The sequence below is a fragment of the Vanacampus margaritifer genome, chromosome 12 (assembly GCF_051991255.1).
Source record: "Vanacampus margaritifer isolate UIUO_Vmar chromosome 12, RoL_Vmar_1.0, whole genome shotgun sequence".
Lineage (NCBI taxonomy): Eukaryota > Metazoa > Chordata > Actinopteri > Syngnathiformes > Syngnathidae > Vanacampus > Vanacampus margaritifer.
Genome location: NC_135443.1, coordinates 17204222 through 17204482, shown reverse-complemented (window position 1 = coordinate 17204482; position 261 = coordinate 17204222).

Sequence of the window (261 nt, the reverse complement as noted above, 5' to 3'; positions counted from 1 at the left end):
ATTATTGATCATCTGTCAGACACACACACCGTTTATTGTCAAAGGTGTAATAAATTATATATAGAAAATACAAACATTTCAATATTTGACATTTGTGTATCGTCCCGTTGGCGGCGCTGCACTCAACGTCCTCATCCAATCGAGGGATCCCCACCTCTTCTCATTAATTTAGCCCTTTCCTTTTTGGGGGGCGCACACTGGCATGCATGCATGACGTCATTTGGAAGAGCTGTCACTTGCAACGGTGCTATGCTCGTGCAT